Genomic DNA, 19292 nt, shown 5'->3' on the forward strand with positions numbered 1-19292 from the left:
TGCAGTTTCCCAGGCTACAGAGCATTATAAATGTAAAATGTAAAAAATAAAACAAATAGTTATACTCACCTCACCACTCGCCTCTGCAGCCCCTCCACTTCTTGGTGACCAATCCAGCCCTCGTGTTATCTTTGGATCTCCATCGGCAGTCCTGAAATCTCTGGGCTTCTAATGCTACTCCAGAGCTTCCAGATTTGATAGGCCCGCCATGACGTGAACGAATGACATTGAGCTCAATAACAACCAAGCAGCAGATCCACAGTTTTGGATTCCACCACTGGATATTTATCGTAACATAGGTACCTTGCTGTAAAGTTACACTGGCAACTTTTTCCCAAAGTATTACTGTTTTTTGGAGCATTTTGTTTAAATTTTGTTTGAGTAAATTTTCTCTTCCCTCATATCTTAGCAATTCATATTCACACAGTTATTGATAGTATTAGATTAAATCCACTTGATGTGATTTGCGTTTTAATGAAACTAATTGTGCATTTTTAGCTGAATTGAAGATTCTCTTACACATGCTAATCATCAGCTCAAGAGTGTAGCGTAAAAATGACCACTATAAATGGCTGAACTGTTCTTTCCTGACCAATAAAAATCACTTGGAAATATTACAGTTCATGCATGAAATTTTTTGTTGCAATCTGTAATGGTCTAGCTATAATGAGCAAAAGTTCTCTCGTGGAGAAGGAATTGGAAAAATGGAATTCAGACCAAATATTGCTATTTTTATAGAGGTTGTCAGCAGAGTTTTTCTGATAAAATTAACAACAGATAATATACTGTACCTACAGAAATGAGAAAATATACCATTTGTGTTGCAGATCATGGTATGATTGCTGATAAAATAGTTAATCTTTGTGCTAATTAAGTTGCAAGTGCTATTGCTGTTGCCATTAAAACCATCTCAATGCCCTCTTTGTCTTAATTGAAGGCACCAATGATGGTGATGGTTGAAGTCATAAAGCATTTTTCAGGGTTTGCAGATGCACAGTGAGCTCTCAGAATTATTAAACTACATGCACGACATAGAATGTTGGTAACTGCACTACCTGGTACTGTTAGTAGTTTTATATGACCAGGGTCAGACTTGCAAGAAACTAGGACAAGTCCCGCATGCCGCCAGCACTCGGATCGCAGAGTTCAGCTGCATAGAAATACATGCAGCTGAACGCTCCATCCGAGTGCCGGCGGCAGTGCCAGGTATTGAGGTGCGAGACTAGTCCGAGTTTCTCACAAGTCTGGCCTAATTTGTAGTCTGGTGATAGACTGTGTATGGAATCATGTAAACTTTTGCTCAATAGTGGACATACCAATGATGCAACGTGTGCACCCGTATAGGTGCCCAAGAGTTAAAGTTATTTATAGTCATAGAAGTTCCTGTAAGAAATATCAGACAAGTCTTGGGCTGGCCAGGTCATAGAAGCTGTGGATGGCTTTGCTGTTGGACACTAACCCTAGTGTGACTGTTTGAAGGATTTTCATTAACACATTCCCCTATCATAAATCCACCGTTGATTCTCATTTTTTGCAAAACATAATTAACTGGGCTTTTCAATAGACAAAGACAAAAACCAAATTGACCTAATTGATTATCAGTCAATAAACTCCATCTACACTTAGCAAAAAATCTACACTTAAAACTGATATGTGTCACGTCTCCGACAGATTTGGGGCCTGCTGTTCCGGTCGCAGCCACTAGGAGGCGCCGGGCCGCCACTTCGCCGTCAGACTCGGGGACAGCTGTTCCTGCCTCGGCCACTGGGAGGCGCCGTGGTTCTATTACGTCGCCGTCACACTCAGGGCCTATGGTCCCAGCTTTAGCCACTAGGAGGCGCCGGTCTGTCACGTCACCGTTGGATTCGAGGCCTGCTGTTCCGGTCACGGCCACTAGGAGGCGCCAGACCGCCACTTCACTGTCAGACTCGGGGACAGCTGTTCCTGCCTCGGCCACTGGGAGGCGCCGTGGTCCGCCCGTGAGTTATGGTGGTGACAGAGAAGTGGCTCCTGCGCAGGCATCTGGTGGGCGCGGGCTCCGCCCCTCTGTCAGTCATCAGGGGGTTACTGCAACTCCATCTGGCCTGGTCCTGGGGGCGGCCCTAATGACATCACCAGTCCAGGAACCTGTGAGGGATGACCTGATCCCTCAAATACCTTGGGACTGGTCTTGCAAGCCGCCGGATATATTCTTGGTTCCCCTGTGTGTTACTTAGTGATTGATTTCTGTTTGACTCTGACCTCAGCCTGGATTTCTGACCCCTCTTTTGCCTGACGATTCTGTACTTCTGCTACTCTCCTGGTTTGTGACCTTGGCCTGGATATTCTGACTTTGCTACTTCCTAACGATTCTGTACCTCTGCTGCCCTCCTGGTTTTTGACTCTGACCTTGGCCTGAAATTGACTCTGCTATTGCCTGCCGTTTTTGTACTTCTCTCTGACGACCATCCTGCTCTGGCCGCTGCTCCTATTCAGACAGTACCTCCTGGGCTCTGTTGTAAATCCAGATCCCTGTATAGGGGTAAAGGGTATCAGTGTTTCTCGGGGTGTTGCCTGGCTGCAGCCCAGAACCGCAGACGGACGTTACATTATATCCGGCCATAAAATTAACTGCTTCTTGTGTATATACCCAACATATACAAAAGCAGTCTCCCTGAACTTTTTTTTTCTTCTTCTGACTGAGCTGATTTTTAGCCTGAACACCTTTTTCAGTGCACAGCCTGGAAGATCTCTCTCATTTTCTTGGACAACTATGCAGCAGTCTGGAGTCTTCAGGGAGAGAGCTGCACCTCAGAGATCCATGCTCTTGGCACGTCGACCTCTGGGCAACTACTCTGGCTATGGTTGCCCAGGGGCTCAGGTATTGCCCGCAGATGCGGCTAAAGTTTTATTACCCATTTCAGTTTCATGTGGTCAGAAATCGCTGTGTTTAAATGCGTATGTGGATAGTGGCTCTGAAGGAAATTTTATGGATTCCTTGACTGCTAGGAATCTGGGTGTAACTCTACTAAAACTTAATGCCCCTATTAAAACCACGGCTATTAATGGCACGTCCATTATTCAGGAGGGGGTTAAGTTTGTTACTGCCAAGGTTGCTATGTCTGTGGGAGCCTTACACACTGAGCTGGTGTCATTTTTTGTGATGGACAATTTAACCTCTGCAGTTATTCTGGGTATGCCATGGCTACGCCAGCACAATCCTGTCATCGACTGGCACTTGGGTGACGTTGTACGCTGGAGCCCACAGTGTCAGAAAAATTGCATATCCTTGGCAGTAAACCAAGTTAAGGTTAAAACCCCCCACATACCATTTGCTTTCAGAGATTTTGAGGATGTCTTTTCTATTGTAGAATCTGAAAAGCTACCCCCTCACAGAGAGTATGATTGCCCTATTGATCTGATTCCGGATGCCCGTCTCCCTAAGGGAAGAATATTTAATCTCTCTGGCCCAGAGCGTCAGGCCATGAATGACTATATTGCAGATAGCCTAAGAAAAGGGTTTATCAGACCGTCCATTTCTCCAGTTGGGGCTGGGTTCTTCTTTGTGGAGAAGAAAGATGGTGGTCTCAGACCCTGCATTGATTATCGGGAGTTGAATGCAATCACTATAAAAAAACAGTATCCGCTTCCACTCATCCCTGATCTTTTTAATCAGCTAACAGGAGCCCGTTGGTTTACTAAACTTGACCTCCGGGGGGCATATAATCTGGTCCACATAAGAAAGGGAGATGAGTGGAAAACGACCTTCAATACACCCCTTGGCCATTTTGAGTACCTGGTTATGCCGTTCGGACTCAGCAACGCACCTGCCGTATTTCAGCACTTTGTTAATGATATTTTTAGAGACATTTGTGGGGTGTATGTCGTGGTGTATTTAGATGACATTCTGATTTACTCTGCTGACCCTGTGACACACTCTCAACACGTCTGTTCTGTGCTACAAAGACTACGTGAACACTCCTTGTTTGCTAAACTGGAGAAATGTGTCTTTTTTGCTGAGGAGGTACAGTTTTTAGGATATATGGTTTCAGGTAAAGGCTTCCGCATGGATCCTGCCAAGGTCCAGCCTATTAAGGCTTGGGTGCAACCAAAATCGCTGAAAGCGCTGCAGCGATTTTTGGGGTTCGCTAATTATTACCGCAAGTTTATTAGAGGTTTCTCAGAGATTGCCAAGCCACTCACGGATCTGACCCGGAAAGGGGCGGACGTGGCCAACTGGAATCCTGAGGCAATTCAGGCGTTTTCTACGTTAAAAGAGAGTTTTGTGGCCAACCCAGTTTTGGTTCAGCCGGATCTGGACCGTCCATTTATTGTGGAGGTGGATGCCTCTGAAGTCAGAGTGGGAGCAGTGCTATCACAAGGCACTACATCCCTCACTCAGCTTCGTCCATGTGCGTTTTTTTCCCGCAAATTCTCTCCCACGGAGAAAAACTATGATATTGGGAATCGGGAACTATTGGCAATTAAATGGGCCTTCGAGGAATGGCGTCACTTCCTCGAGGGCGCCAAACACAAGATCACGGTAATTACCGATCATAAGAACCTGACATACCTAGAATCAGCAAAAAGGTTAAATCCTAGACAAGCAAGGTGGGCATTGTTTTTCTCTAGGTTTAATTTTATAATCACCTTCCGCCCTGGTACAAAAAATGTGAGGGCCGATGCCCTCTCTCGCAGTTTCTGCCCCTCACAAGCCGAGGACTGTGAACCAGTTCCGATATTGGCCACTGGGATCATTGTGTCCGCAGTGTCATTGGACCTTCTGGAGGAGATCCGTAAATCCCCAGAACAAGCCCCTGACACTACGCCACCCAACAAATTGTTCGTTCCGCCTGCGTTTCGCCTACAAGTGCTTAGAGAATCACATGACTCTGTCTTAGCAGGCCATCCTGGTCTCAATAATACCGCCAGATTGATAACTAGGAATTTTTGGTGGCCGACGGTGGTTAAGGACTGCAAAGATTATGTCTTAGCATGTGAGGTCTGTGCCCGTGCCAAGTCCTCCCATACTCGCCCTGCCGGCTGGCTCCAGTCCTTGCCCATCCATCCCCGAGAGTCCATGGACCCACATCTCCATGGACTTCATTACGGACCTACCATCCTCAGATGGAAAGACGTGTATCTGGGTGGTGGTGGACAGGATCAGTAAACAATGTCATTTTGTCCCCCTGTCGGGGTTACCTAACTCGGAAACGTTGAGTAAACTGTTTATTGTACATGTGGTGCGTTTACACGGTGCCCCGGTCAATATTGTGTCTGACAGGGGTACCCAATTCGTGTCAAAGTTCTGGAGGGCATTCTGTAAACGCATTGGCATTGAGCTATCTTTTTCCTCGGCTTACCACCCTGAAACCAATGGGCAAACCGAACGTGTCAACCAGGCTCTGGAGCAATACCTTCATTGCTACATCTCAGAACACCAGTCCGATTGGGCAGAACATCTGCCACTAGCCGAGTTTGCCCTAAACAATCAGTATCAGGACTCCATTAAGTCTACCCCCTTTTTCTGCAACCACGGGCTGCATCCGCGCTTTGGCTCATTCTCGGCCAGAATGTCGGAGCTTCCTGGGGTAGAGAAAAATATACATCGTTTAAAAACCATTTGGTCTGAGGTAAACTCTAACTTGAAAGGGGCCCGGGTTAGACAGACCTCAGCAGCGAACAAACGGCGATCCAAAGGACCGCACCTGGGAGTTGGAGACAAAGTTTGGCTCTCCACCAAAAACATCAAGCTTAAAGTACCGTCTGCCAAACTGGGTCCCAGATTTATTGGTCCATACGAGATTATAGAGGTGATTAACCCGGTGGCCTTCCGTTTAAAACTCCCTCAGTCTTTCAAATTACCCAATGTCTTCCACAAGTCTCTCCTCAAGTTGTACAGACTCAGGGCCTATGGTCCCAGCTTTAGCCACTAGGAGGCGCCGGTCTGTCACGTCACCGTTGGATTCGAGGCCTGCTGTTCCGGTCACGGCCACTAGGAGGCGCCAGACCGCCACTTCACTGTCAGACTCGGGGACAGCTGTTCCTGCCTCGGCCACTGGGAGGCGCCGTGGTCCGCCCGTGAGTTATGGTGGTGACAGAGAAGTGGCTCCTGCGCAGGCATCTGGTGGGCGCGGGCTCCGCCCCTCTGTCAGTCATCAGGGGGTTACTGCAACTCCATCTGGCCTGGTCCTGGGGGCGGCCCTAATGACATCACCAGTCCAGGAACCTGTGAGGGATGACCTGATCCCTCAAATACCTTGGGACTGGTCTTGCAAGCCGCCGGATATATTCTTGGTTCCCCTGTGTGTTACTTAGTGATTGATTTCTGTTTGACTCTGACCTCAGCCTGGATTTCTGACCCCTCTTTTGCCTGACGATTCTGTACTTCTGCTACTCTCCTGGTTTGTGACCTTGGCCTGGATATTCTGACTTTGCTACTTCCTAACGATTCTGTACCTCTGCTGCCCTCCTGGTTTTTGACTCTGACCTTGGCCTGAAATTGACTCTGCTATTGCCTGCCGTTTTTGTACTTCTCTCTGACGACCGTCCTGCTCTGGCCGCTGCTCCTATTCAGACAGTACCTCCTGGGCTCTGTTGTAAATCCAGATCCCTGTATAGGGGTAAAGGGTATCAGTGTTTCTCGGGGTGTTGCCTGGCTGCTGCCCAGAACCGCAGATGGACGTTACAATATGTATTTTCAGGTAACTTTCAAAATAAGCTTTATACATATGTTTACAAAGAGAAAATTAGTAGAATTGGTTAGAGTGCACACAATAATGTAAAATCACTGTGTGACCGTGGTTGAAAAAAGCATATAATGAGGTAAACTGTGTAGAATACTGATACATTAATATATAAATAATTTACATGTATAGATATAGACATCATTCAAAGATGTCATAATAGGCAGCATTGTTGAAGAATGAACAAGTCTTTGCTCCTTATTCCCTATTTGATCTATTCATTTTCTTTAATTTTCACACTTTTTGTATTCTCTATGTGGGCCTTACTGCCTATCCTACTTTCCAGCACTTTCCTGTTTAACCCCTTCATTATATATGAGATACATTTACTACATATGTTGTGTCTCTGCCTTTAATGCGGGCTCAAGCGCCATCATGTGCACTTAGCAGCCGCGGGTGGAGTGGAGCTTTACTCATTGCTGTTATCATGTTAAATCACTCTGTCAATCTCTGAAAGCTGCATTTAACACCTACAAGGGCACATGTCATTCCACATTCCCATCAGCGTGCCCTTGACGTGATCGTGGGGTGCCGGTGGGTTGCCATGACAGCCGAAGGTCTACAGATGACCCCTGTCCCTGTAATTATGATCCTTTTCTGGAGATCATAGGAGATTGTGATTTCTGCTAATCATTAAAGACAAAGTTAAAAAAAAGTTTTTAAAAATATGATAAAAAAATAAAACATAAAAATTCGAATCCCCCCCTTTTGCCCCATTGAAAAAAAGCAATAAAAATACACATTTTTGGTATCGCTGCATTCATAAAAATATGATTTATCAAAATATATAATAAATTATTCTGATCGGTAAACAAGATAACAAGAAAAAAATCAAAACTGCAGAATTATGTTTTTGTGGCCACCGCAGCATTACAATAAAATGCAATAAGAGGTGATCAAATCATTGTATCTACCCCAAAGTAGTATCTATAATAATAATCTTTATTTTTATATAGCGCTAACATATTTGGCAGCACTTTACAGTTTGCACACATTATCATCACAGTCCCCTATGGGGCTCACAATCTAAATTCCCTATCAGTATGTCTTTGGAATGTGGGAAGAAACCAGAGTGCCTGGAGGAAACCCACGCAAACACTGGGAGAACATACAAACTCCTTGCAGATGTATCTGTGATAATGTCAGCTCTGGGTGCTTAAAGACAAATCCTCATACAGCTTCATTTCCCACAAAAATAAAATGGTCTTGGAAAATGACAACATAAGCAAAAAAAAAATGTTCATACTAATTTCCGATTTTTTTCACTACTTAAATAAAAAGGCAAAACTATACATGTTTGGCATCTGTGTACTTGTACTGATCTTGAGAACCATATTGTCAGGTCAGTTTTACCATATAGTAAAAATTGTAAATAAAAAAAACAAAAAAAAAAACAAAAAAAATTGTGGAATTGCACATTTTTTGCAGTTTCACTTCACTTGGAATTTTTTTTTTCCCATTTTCCGGTCCACTGTATGGTACAATGAATGATGTCATTCAAAAATACAACCTGTCCTGCAGAAAACAAGCCCTCATATGACTATATTGATGGAAAAATAAAAAAGTTCTGGCTCTTGGGAGAAGGGAGGAGAGACTAAAGTTTAAAAAAAAAAAAAAAGGAACATGGCACAAAGTTGAAAGGGTGAAATCCCCTTTTTACTACCTAATTTTACTCCTGTCTAACAGGTGATACACAATCGGTAGAAGACACAACGTCTTCACTATCTTTCTACTACAAATCAAGTCCTATCAATCAGTTTAAAAACACAGCTGGACTCCAATGAAGGAAAGAACCATCTCAAGGAGGATCACAAGGAAATGGCCAGCATGTGGCTTAAATATGAGTTTCTGAGCAAAGGGTCTGAATACTTATGACCATGTGATATTTCAGTTTTTCTCTTATAATAAATTTGCAAAAATTTCTACATTTCTGTTTTTTTGCAGTTAAGATGGGGTACAGAGTGAACATTAATGAGAAAAGAAGAACTTTTTGAATTTACCAAATGGCTGCAATGAAACAAAGAGTGAAAAAATGAAAGAGGTCTGAATACTTTACGTACCCTCTGTATATACCTATCATTCTTACCCAAAACAAAATATCCTTCTCATATCAATAGATAATTTACTAACCTGTTGTATTAGCATTCAGTGTTCTTACCCCACTTGCTAGTGGGAAGAGCCGGGCAAAGCCCCAAAATTATTTGAATAATTTAAAAAAAAAACTATGTGAGGACCCCTCTATTCTTCTCTTAAGCAGTTTTTTAATATATTCATACATAACATACCAAAAGTAAAAAGTATACATACAAGGACAAGGAAAATCAAGTAAAACAGCAAGACAATCAAGCAAAGCATAACCGCCTTACATGAGTCAGTTTCACTCAATAACCATTAGTTGATTGTTCAGAACGTTGCCATCATGCTGTCTTGAGCATCATAAACATCCGAGAAACAAGATAGAATGAAAAGAAGAAAAGAGTGTAGAGTAGGTAATAGAAAGTACAAAAAAAGCGAAAGGAGGAAATGGGGGGGTCTGATTAAGAGGGTGGAAAAAAGTGAGGGGGAGTGGGGAATAGAAGGGAATTGAGGGGTAAAGTTTGAGGAGAGTTGAATCTCTACCATTTGTGTTAACTGCCTCTCTGTTTTACAGTTCTTTGCTAACTTGTCTCCGAGAGTGTTAGTAACTCAGGTGATTCGTGAAACATAATCCATTCCTGCCATGTTTTGTAAAACGTATCCTCACACTGTATCATAATGGTGGATAGCCTCTCCATCCTACATAGGAAATCCATTTAAACTATCCAATCCCCGATATTGCTGGCTGTCTTAGAACGCCACTTCCTAGGAATGATAGTATGAGTGGTCATTATGCAATGTATTAGGAGTCCTACCTTGTTGCTCCTGAGAGAGCCTGTGATCATTGACAGTAGGGTCAGCTGTAGGTTACTTTGAATAATGTCCCCAGAAACCTTAGAATAAATTTCAAAGACCTGATTCAAAAGTCTTTTAGTTGGTGAACAATCTCACCAGATGTGAAGCATGGTACCCTCAGAAGCTTCGCATCTCCAGCAGAGGTCAGATACCAGTGGATATAATTTATGAAGGTGGGTTGGACATCTGTACCACCTAGTTAAAAGTTTAAAGTTCGTTTCCTGAGCCCTACAAGCCAAACGGAGCCTGTGTGCACAAAAAAGCTCTTTTCCATTGCTCAAAAGAATCCTGAAGCGCAAACGCCCGTTCCAAATCATGACTTATTATCAGCTCTTTCTGATATAAGAATTGAGTATACTTGTGAGACGTGTGCAGGGCTGGTCCTTGCATCATCAATGATTCAACTGGCGTCAGACTTGTCTCGTTTAATGAAGTTGGCTGGAGGGACGACACAAAGGAATGTAGTTGCAAATATGCAAACCATGAGATGTTGAGTTCTGAAAATTCCTCCTTCAGTTCCACCAGTGATTGCCATCTCTCTAACGTCCTAGAGATGTTCATTACTCAGAGTTTAGGTGTGTTGGACCACACCAAAAATGACCTTACTCCAACACCCAGGGAAAACCTGGGATTGTCAAACACTGGAGTCATGGGTTCGGGGCTGTTTGAGAAACTCCGTGCCAAAATAGAGGAGTCCCATATTTTAAGTAGGTCATGTGTCAAAAAGAGAAAAGGTAGGAAATTGGTTCAGTTACGATGTGTCTTAGGGGTCCAAAGTAGTAAAGTCAGTGCCAGTGGTGAAAGAGACCTTTCTATCGAAACCCATTGTTTTCCACCCTGATCATGAAACCAGTCCAAGGCCCATATCACTATGGCCACCCGATGGTAGGTTCTCAAGTTCAGCATGCCCGTACCGCCCTCTGATTTGAGTTTGCTAAGCAGTGAGCAAGCAAGTGAAGGTCTCTTCAGTCCCAATGTGAACTTACTACAGACTGCATCTAGATGCTTAAAAAATTTACCTGTGAATATCACCAAGACTAGACAGGAACAGGTACAACAGTCTGGGGTGAATATCCATTCTGATGACCAAATCAGGACAACCTAGCTCTCCCGTATCTTTGAAGATTGGCTGTAATACATGTTAAAAGAGGGGTGAAGTTGGCCTGATATAATTGAGAAGTCTCCAATGTCAACTATACCCCGAGATATTGCATTGATGTGGAACACCACCGAAAGGGAAATGAATTTTGCATCACCACCCTTTCCTGACCCCGCACCATAATATTAAGCATCTCAGGCTTAGGTGGATTGATTTTAAAGTTACTTACCCTGCTATACCTATCAAACTCCCTCATGACCATAGGTAGTCAAAGTCTCAGGTTTGTAATATACAGCAATAAGTCATCTGCATAGAAGGAGAGTTTATATACTCTAGGCCCAACCTGTATACCAGTAATGTTGGGGTTGTCTCTAAGGCCTCTTTCACACATCAGGTTTTCGCCGTCAGGTGCGATCCGGCGCTTTTGACAGAAACCGGATCCGGCGAAATGCAATGCCGGATCCGTTTTCCCCCCCATTGACTTGCATTTGCGCCGGATCGGGCCGGATGGCCATGCGTTTCATCCGGTTTTCGCCGGATCCGGCAATGTGTCTCAATCCGGCGTCTGGAAAAAACGGCTACTGTAACGTTTTTTGTCTCCGGCGAAAAAGCCGGACACGCCGGATCCGGCACGTCCGGCTTTTTCACACAATGAAAGCCTATGAGCGCCGCAATGCGCCTGATCCGGCGAAAGCCGGATCCGGTGGCCGGATCCGGTTTTTTGGTCTGAGCATGCTCAGTAGCTCTGCCCACAAGACATATATAAAAGCAAGACAGTGGGACCCACAGCCACACCCAACATGCCACCCAAGAAAGCAACCAAGCGCAGCAGGAGAAGGCAGGAGACCACTGCAGCACCATCAGCACCACCACCACCCCAAATGGAGCAGCAAATGGAACATGCTGAGGAGGGGAGGCCAGCAGCAGATGAGAGACGGTAATTATCAAATCCCCCATTCCTCCAAACTAGGGCTATTGAATATCAAGATATTCATTGGCCCTTTGTTTCTCTTTATTCAACAGCCGCCCAATAGATGCAGCAGCAGCAGCAGCAATGGCAGCAGCTGGAACACCACCCACAGCCATGGAGTCTGGCCATCAGGAAGACAGCACATCTTCTTCTGGGAGCCCTCCCTCGCATCGTCAGCGTTTGACGGTAAGTTTTTATTTCCAAAATCCATCATCTCTGTAATATATGTCTATTCATTGCCTTTTATTTCAAAACAGGATTCACAAGATGAAGAGGAGCTCCCAGAAGAAGAAGGAAGGGGTGGACAGACACTTGGAGTGGGCTCACAATTGGTAAGTTTTTTGCATCAAACGCAGAAACACAACATCACACTACACACAACACATAGAAAACAATGTTCTGCAGACCACACACAGCAAACAAATGCCTACATCCAAAGACATAACATTTTTTGTTTTCTTCTCTAGTCTTCCAATCTGGTGCTCGGCCAAGAGGTCCTCGCAGTGCCTCCCAGGGTCGTCGGCGACAGCAACGCGGCGGTCACCAGCGTGTAAGTATAAATATTTTTGCTTTGTTTTTTTGCACTTTTTATTTCATTTCTTTTGTGGAGGCTAATTATGTTATTTTTGTCTTTTTCTTTAACAGCCTTCACAGCGTGCTCCCGACTCTGACGGTGAGGATGGAGGACTCGATGTGGACCACCTCATCGATCTCGTCAGAGAAAGGGAGCCGCTCTGGAATATGGCTGACCGCCGCCATGCTGACCTTATCGTTACCCGACGACTCTGGGAGGAAATCTGTTCGCTCCTTGTGGGCCGCTGGGAGGACCTCGATGTTCGGGCCCAGATTAAAGAGCGTAAGTATATACAGTACCGGTTGCTTGATGTAAACCAGTGTTTCCCGAACTCCAGTCCTCGTGGTCCCCACGGATCATGTGTTCAGGATTTCTATTTACTATGGAAATCCTGAAAACATGACCCCTGGGGACCATGAGGACTGGAGTTTGTGAAACACTGATGTTGTATACTAACCACTCCTTTCTCGTTTCAGGGAACAGAATTGTGAATCGGTGGCGGTCTGTGAGGGATCGTTTCAAGAAGGAGTTCAATAAAGAGATGCGGGCCCCGAGTGGATCTGGAGGACGCAGGAGCAAGTACAAGTACGCACAAGCCCTGTCGTTCCTCCGGGAAACAACGGTCACTAGAGGGTAAATATTACACACCACATGTGAAAAAAATGTAACTTTTTTTTTTCAGCCAGGGCCATACCATGTCAGTATTTTAATTGTTTTTTTTTCTCTTTATTCCACAGCACGGTGAGCAGCACTCGGGAGCCTGCACGATTGGACCCTTCTGAGGCGATCCCTGAGGAGACCGGCACCGAGGGACACTTCGACCGCCCCGGTACATCTGCACCTTCCCAGCCTTCCCACACATTCGACCCATCTGTCCCATCCACCAGCACAGGAGCATCGTGGCCGCCTACATTACATGAAGCTGCTGGTGAGGAGATCGCTTTCCCTTTACCCCACCCTTCTGCCCCTGCCACCTCTAGTACACCTGCGGGTACTGGGCGGCAGCGGCAGAGGGGTCAGGAAAAGAGTTATGCGCCAGAGTTCTTGCATCTGAATGCATCTTTCCAGAACTGTCTAAAAGTCTTGTCAAAGCAAATCTCCGCAGGCTTTCAGCAGATCAACTCCAGCATTCTGGAGGTGAAGACACTTCTGCAAACCATGCATTCAGAAGCAAGATCTTCGCCAAACCACACCTTTTTCAGGTCTGTTGTGGAGCGCATGGCAACACTATCTCCTACCCAGCAGATGCATGTAATGCATTCGTGCCACGGTGCTCTACAGCAGGTTACCTCCCAACCTCCACCTCCCACCACTGTAGTTCCTCCACCTGCACCCCCTCCAGCCACTTTCCATCCTCCCCCTCCTATTACATCTGCACCCCCTCCAGCCACTTTCCATCCTCCCCCTCCTATTACATCTGCACCCCCTCCAGCCACTTTCCATCCTCCCCCTCCTATTACATACCAGAAACCTCACCAGTACCAGCAACCTTCCCAGTACCAGCAACCTCCCCAGTACCAGACATCTCCCCACTTCCAGCAACCTGCCCCATACCAAACTCCTTCCCCGTACCAAACTCCTTCCCCATACAACTTTCCATCAACATCATCTGCTCCTACAGTCCCTGCCCAACCCTCCACTCCACCGCCCACCACCTCTTTTGCCTCCCACATGTTCACCCATTCTGTAGCTTTTTCCACACCATCACCTCTAACTGTTCCTTCCCCACCACGATCCCAGTCCTCTCTCCACACTCCCATTGTCGAAGTGTCCCGCAGCCCCTCCAGCAGTATTTCCACCCCACACTACACAGATTTATGATGTGTTTTGTAATAAAAATGCCCTGTTGGTTTCAAACCTTTATTAAAAAAGTTTTTTTAACTTTAAAAACAGTTTACAAAAAAAAAATATTTTAAATAAAAGTTAAATTATTGTTCAAACTGGTTGTCTGTCATTTCTTTCTGCGGCGAAATATGTTTAAAAAAAAGGTTAAATACAGGGTATTTAAAAGGTAAAAAGGTATTCAAAACCAGGTATATAACTGTGGGTAAATTTTAGCTTTTTGCCACAGTTGTGTTCCTGGTGTTTGAAGCAAAGTATTTCACCTAAAAAGTTGTGTTTATTGTTGGTGATTTCCTAACAATGTACACAACTTTTGTTAAAAGGTGAAATACTTTGCAAAACACAACCAGGTACACACCTGTGACCTAAAGCTAAAAATAGTAAGACCATGACAAGATAGCCAACTTTGGTTGGCAAAGGTATATACTGTTGGTCCAGAAGGTACACAAGTTTGGTTAGGGCACAAATCTTTCACACTCTGTCATCCTGCCAGTGTACTCTGCCTTGAGGTGACATAAAGTATAGTGCAAAATTGTCCCTCATTACTGAAACCGTCACAGAACTTCTAGTGGTAATATTTCCAATGACAACATCCATCTTCGCCAGTAACTTGCTCTTCTCTCCAACCTGCACTTTCTCCTCTACAACCTGTCAAAGAAGGGCTGTAGGAACATGCTATATATAGTTTTCCAGTAGCCAATCCCGTTCGGAAGGCCACAAGGGTCAATTTTAAAAACCAGATCCTGCGTAATCCGTCGAAAAACGGATAGAAAAACGGATGAACCGGATGAGACGGATTTGTCTGTCAGAAAACCGGATCCGGCACATCAGGTTTTACTAAACATTTGCCGGATCCGGCATTCCGGCACGACGCCAGATCGCGCCTGACGACGAAAACCTGATGTGTGAAAGTAGCCTTAGGGATACTGCTAGGTGCTCCATCACTATAATATACAGCAGCGGTGACCGCGGGGAGCACTATGTAATTCCATTTGATATCTTAAAAGAATCTGAAAAGACACCATTGCATTTTACTTTAGTTGTGGAGTTTTGATATAGAGCCATTATATTCTCCTGTAGGTTAGGTCCCATATTGATCTGCACTATGGCAAAAGGACCATTTCACCTGGTCAAATGCCTTTTCAGAATCGACCGATAGAATACATGTGGATGACTTTGTCATTTTACTGTGGGACATGAGTAGAAGTGTCTTAATAGTATTGTCCCTTGCCTCTCTCCACGGGACAAACCCTACCTGGTTAGTATGAATTAAGTCTGGTAGATAGGTGGCAAATCTCATTGCTATCATTTTGGAGTATAATTTTACATCTAGGTTGATTAGTGAGATTGGCCTGTAGCTGGGGCATAATTTAGGGCCCTTCCTGGCTTTAGGAAAGAGAGAAATATGAGCCTCCAGTGTCTTGCCAGGAAATGGGTGCACCGAAGAAACGTTAAACACTTTGGTTAAAAAGGGTGTTAATTGAGGGGCTAGTAAATGGCTGTGTAGCTGTCAGGACCAGGACATTTATTAGTCGGGGACATTTTAATCGCTTGCGTAAGTTCCTCCTCACTAAAAAAGCAAAAACACGGTCTCCCTGAAGTCCGCCGATAATGAGGGAAGGGTATTCTCTCTGATATATAGATCTATTTTTGTTTGTTTATGTGTGGGAGACATGTCTGCATAGTGGCCAGTGATGTTATAGAGCGCTTCATAATAGTCCCTGTATGACTGAACAATCTGGCCTGATTCATTCACCTCTACCCCTCCGGGACTGTGAATAGAGGGTATATAGGTATTGGGGCTCCTTGGGTGAATACTTCTAGCCAATGGGCCCCTGCACTTTTCAGTAAACTCGTAAAAGAAACCCTGCAATCTTTCCCTGTATTTGGTAAAACCTTTATCTACTAGTTTTTTCAAGTCCTCTCTTGACTTTTTCAACTTAGTAAGGGTTTCACTAGCTAGATCATGTTTATGTTCCTGTTTCAGTGTGTGTATCTGTGCAAGCAGCTCCTTCATGTGAGCAGTGTTTTCCATTTTTAGTCTTGATACCTCCCGTACTTAAATCCCCCTAGTTATGCATTTTAGGGCCTCCCACTGGGTGGGCAATGGGGTAGGGTCTCCCTCATGGTTATTAAAAATTCTTGGATGGTGGTTTTAATTGCGTTAGTTGTCTCAGGATCCTGAAGAAGGTTCGGATTTAGGCGCCACTACCAAGATCTGTGGTTAAAATTGGGGGGCTGGAATGAGAATAAATGGTAGCGTGATCTGACCATGTCATTACCCCTATGGACACTGTGGGATTCCAGCTAAGAAAGTGATGTGAGACCAGGAAATGGTCTATCCTACTATAGGAGTTGTGGAGGTGGGAGAAGTATGTATAGTCTCTGTCCCCCCGGGTGAAGGATGCGCCAAATATCCACTATCTGTTGCCTGTAAAAGTCAGCTTTCAGCATAGCTAAGAGTGAGGGAGTAATGGAGGACTTACCTGAGAAAAAGTTAAGTGTCTTGTTCTTTATCAGATTCAGGTCACCTCTTATTATCAGTTGGCCCTCCACGAATGCACAGATGGCCAACTGAGACTTTCAGGAAAACAAAATGACCCTGATCATCCCTATCCTCCCCACAAGTGAAAACTGAAGATTCTTATGAATAGCTACACTGACTCCCCTGGATCTGGACTTAGGATTTGTGCTGTGCCTGTGAAACCAATGTGTGTAAAATTTGTTTTTTACTACAGGGTGATGTTCTCTTTTAAAATGTGTCTCTTGAAGAAAAAGAATTTGTGTTCCCATTTTATACATACCATATAGAACTTTGGATCGTTTCAGAGGGGTATTAAAACCCTTGTCCTGTAAGAGGCTATCTTGATTGTAGACATTATGTCAACCCCAAGGATAGTTTCTGTAGAAGATCGTAGAGAGGGCAAGAAGAGGACTGAGTTTACGACCTGGGAGGGTAAGCAGGAAGTTAGGGAAGGATGGAAAGAAAAGAATAAGTGGGGGACAGAAAACAGAAGATGAAGAAAAAGTAAGTAAATATAAAGAACCTAAAGAAAATTCAAGAGCCTAGCCAAGGGTAGGCAACTACCTCAATCCTAGGCTGAGGAAATGGTATTCAGGAAGTCCTCTCATAATATGGAGAAGATCTTCTGATGCTTGCAAGTGCAAGCTTTCTTTGTTGGGAGTATCTCTCAAGATGTGGGTACACCATCCACATGGACCAAGCATCAAATCACATTTGTTTGTATAAATCCAAGCATTTAGAAATAAATCAATGAGCACAGTAACCCCAATGCTTCCCCCTCTCTCTGGAAAAGCACACAGGCAGAGTCAATACTACATTCTCATTGTCTGAAACCTATAGCCAAAATATGGATTACCGCCATCTCAGCCCTCATGTTGGCTCTCCTCCACCAGAAGAGCTATTGTCCCATTTGAAACAAAGTGCCCCTCTTAGTCATGGTTTAGTTCCGATTGACATACGTGCTACAATGGTCCGGGTACATATGACAGGGTCCACATCTTTACAAAAATTTAAGAGGAACAAAGAAAAAGTGACATTGTTCTGCGAATTGTGTCGAACATGGGTGAGAGCATGTGCAGCTGTGTCTGCGCTGTTGCGGCAATGTTTGCTGAGAAGGTCTGTAATGGTTGTTGTAAGGTGCCACAGGTCTTTGCATGTTTGTGGGCCAGTCAGTTATCTGAACCTGTGGGAGGTCCAGCCTCTCAGCCTCTCCAGAAATCTCTGCAAACCCTGAGGATCCCTCAAAGATGCCACTCTCCTCTGGTCTCGTACCTGCAATTGGAAGGGGAATCCCCATGAATAGGGCATGTTCCGTTCTCTCAATGCCTCCAAGACAGGACGTAAAGCCCTATGTTTGACCAGTGTTCTCCAAGACAAGTCCGCCAAGAACAGTAGACAGACTCTGTCGAACTCAAAGGGACCCATGATTATGTCCTCTTTGATCAGGAAGATTTCCTCCTTTGGACTCCTTTCCAAAAGCGTGCTAAATATTCCTTTCAAGGTGTGCAGCAGGTCCTGGTTTGTTGTGGTCTCAGGCAGACCCCGAATGTGGATATTATTGCGCCGATTTCGGCTCTCAAAGTCCATCATGTCAAACAGGGCATTTATCTGCTGAGTATGTTGGTCAAAGAGAGTCTTTTGGGCAGGTTGCTCAGATGTCAGTACAGTGGGACACAGTAGCATTAATTGAGTGATTCTCCACTTTATAGGGGTTCGCCAACTGTGCAATATATCCTTCCATATCAGATTTTGTGAGGAGCTGGGAGCTGGTATCCAAGGTAAATTTCGGGTAACTATGCACGCGTTTCGCTTAGTTACCCGCTGTGTACCTTGGATACCTGCATGTTCGCGCTGGGAGCTGGTATCCAAGGTACACAGTCGGTAACTAAGTGCCGCATGCACTTAGTTGCGCAATATTTACCTTGGATACCAGCGTCCAACGCGAGCAGGCAGGTATCCAAGGTATACAGCGGGTAACTAAGCGAAGTGCGTGCATAGTTACCCAATACTTACCTTGGATACCAGCTACTAAAACAATTGCTTGAAGCTGAACGTAGGATAAAAACAAAATGAGCAAGTACCCTGTAGTAAGTAAATAAATAGTAATTCTACATGTAAATAAGATAGGGTACTTAGTTAATATTGTTTTAATCAAAAAAAGTAAAAGCCATCCCATCACGACGAGGGGTACCCCAATTGAGATAGTACCTAACTATCGCAGTTCACCGCACCATGTGTCAGCAGATGTAAAAATAGATAAGGGCAGAGTAGGATCCTGACTCAACTGTTCAGACACCTACCCATGGAAAGCTATATAAACAAAATGAACAGCCCAAAAAAGGGGGAGCCACACTCCTGTTTTTAACTTAGGTTCTGCTTGTTAAATGTCCATAGTGTGAATGCACACCTATGCATTACACTTATACCATTATATATGCTCTTGCTCAATTTTTTTAGGTTTTGGTTTAGTCTTTTGTATTTTGTAAAAAAAGGGTCGAAACTTCCTTTTTTGGGCTGTTCATTTTGTTTCTATAGCTTTCCACAGGCAGGTACCTGAACAGTTAGGAGGCAGGGCCTCCTCTGCCCTCGCCTATGTTTACATTTTTTTGATCAAAACAATGTTAACT

General features: G+C 44.5%; 1 protein-coding gene across 2 annotated transcripts in view; it reads left to right on the top strand.

Moving 5' to 3' along the window:
- GPC6 (glypican 6) overlaps window positions 1–19292 on the top strand; it is a 1398086-nt gene that overhangs the window by 242847 nt on the left and 1135947 nt on the right. Inside the window, exon 1 of one of the 2 annotated variants that reach the window (XM_073580451.1) lies at window positions 8667–8766. The exons of the other annotated variant lie outside the window; for it this stretch is intronic. The gene's annotated coding sequence lies outside the window, so the exon portion shown is untranslated. Of the gene's footprint in view, window positions 1–8666; window positions 8767–19292 lie in introns of those variants that run through there. 2 annotated transcript variants of the gene reach the window in all.

This window comes from Dendrobates tinctorius, unplaced genomic scaffold (genome assembly GCF_039654945.1).
Source record: "Dendrobates tinctorius isolate UK_male_01 unplaced genomic scaffold, ASM3965494v1 ptg000064l, whole genome shotgun sequence".
Lineage (NCBI taxonomy): Eukaryota > Metazoa > Chordata > Amphibia > Anura > Dendrobatidae > Dendrobates > Dendrobates tinctorius.